Here is a 2,300-nt window from a genome sequence, read left to right as displayed (position 1 = left end):
AATAAACTGGATTATAAGATACACAAGCTTTTGATCTTTAATTAATTAATTAATCTATTTAGTTTTGTGTGGTATGTTCCACACTGCCTTACCTTATTTCTCTTTTTTTTCTTAATCAATATTGTCTTTTGGGGAGAATAACATATTTCAATTCAGTACTCATCACAATAATTTGGAATAGGACTCTGTAAAAGGTTATTCTTTATGCAAATTAATTGTAATTGTGTAGGAGGTTGCCAGCACTCACCAGTTGATTTAAAGCAGAATTTGAAGATGTATTATGACCTGCTACACCTAAGAGCTTTTTGTATTAAGGTCATGATCGGAGCTGGAATGCTGAGGTTTGTTATCACAGCATAATCCCTAATGGATTCATGCTCGAGAGCGATAGAAAAAAAAGTACAAGATAAAGTCAAATGAAACAAAACAAATACAGGAAGGAATGTCTGCCTAAAACTATGTAAGCACGTTACTTGTCATAAGTTCTTCTTCTGAATGTCTCTAAATCTAAGAGAATGTATTATCGAAGGAAAGGTGCCTTCTCCTGCACTTTGCCAGCAGTAGAGCAAAACAGCTTTAGACCCGCTGCTGCCTCGGGCCATTTCTAGGGGTGCACAGAAGGGACAACAGCTGTAGCGGCAACAGAGACACCACGATACTCAGCACGGTAGCAGCAGAATCAGTCAAAATCTGCTCCTCCTAAGGCAGCATCAGTACTGCCTAACAGCACAGTGAAGATGTTGATCAGGATAAAAGTGCTCAGGATGGCTCCAGCTCTGTCAGTAAGAACACTGCAGTGCCTGCTGAAGAACGGTTGAACTGCCGGGAAGAACTGCACCCAGCAGGATAGATGTGCATGGAAAAGGCAAATAAGACACCTCTTGGGGCCCCCAAAAACTCCTTGGGCATCAATGATAAAGAAATATTTGTGGGGAAATACGAAGGATCCTAAGGACCTCCATGACAAGGTGCATGTAATTGCCCATGGATCTCAAGTGAATATTGTTAATGAAAACCACAGGCAGTTGATACCTGGCAAAATTAAGCTCTTGTGTAGGTAACACTTTTTAAACTGTATTTTTGCTACTAGATAGTAAACTTGTAATTGCAAAAGAATGGATGGTTTATTACACAAAATATATTTAAGGAGTTCAATAATTTTCTGAGGAGCTGTTATTGCTGACACAAATTCTGAAATACATTTTAAAGCATAACTGGGAATATTTTAAGTTATATTATGGAGATGAAGCAAAAACTTTGCCATTACTTTAAAATTTCAGCTTTGCCCAGGGAAAATGATGAATAATTTATCTGGACTAAATCCAACAATTTTCTATGATGTACATAAAACACTCTTAAGAAAATACGTTCTCCTTCAGGGAGAAGACACTTTTCCTTTCTTTTTCATGAAACACGAATGCTTTTGAGACACGATTCTGAAAAATATTGCCAAGAGCTTGTCTTTGATAAACAGAGTCCTCATGTTGTAAATGAGCTGTGCACCAAGAGTTCTTGTTCATTCAATTCTCTTCGCTTGTTTGAGCTTAGATGTGCCCGCTCCTGTAGAATTAATGTTATGAAGAAGACACATGATTTCGGTGCAGAACAATACCTCTGCCCAATTTTACAATTCCTGAGAGGAGTCAACTATTATTTGGTTGTAACAGAACAATGGAACGATTAAAGGGGGAAAATGAGAATAAGGACCATCGTATTCCCTTCCCTTGTTAACTCCACGGACCACCATATTGATTACTTGGACTCCATCATATTTCTTCATTCACCAGCTTTAATATCATTATTAAAACTTTTCATGCCCTCCCAACCAAGGTCCACTTGGCACTCTGAATACAGTGGTAAATCCAGCCTTGACCACATGGAATTGACAGTCGAATGAGAGAGATAAACACATAATCATCCAAAAATAAAATAAGTGAGGATCTAATTAGGGCAGGTGCATGATGCTATGGGAACACTTGGAGACCTCTTAGAAGGCATGAATGTATGTCTGACAGTTGAGTCTGTAGGATGACTAGGAAATAATTACAGGTGGAGCGTGGAGGAAAGCTTTACAAGTAGAGGGACTGCCAGAACAAAGTCTGTGCAGAACCCCGGGAACTGGAAGCACTAAGGACTAAGCACTGTGCAAAGCCCTAGAATGATTTGAACGTGAATCAATGAGGTAGGAGGGAAGAAAGATGGACAGGATTGCATTTATATTTCAAAAATAGCATCTGGCTACTAATGAGTGGATGCAGATAAGACTTGGGACAGGAACAATGGTTATTTAAGTGTCCACT

Source organism: Mesoplodon mirus, assembly GCF_964341445.2.
Source record: "Mesoplodon mirus genome assembly, chromosome: 2".
NCBI lineage: Eukaryota > Metazoa > Chordata > Mammalia > Artiodactyla > Ziphiidae > Mesoplodon > Mesoplodon mirus.
Note: the sequence above shows the minus strand (reverse complement) of the source record.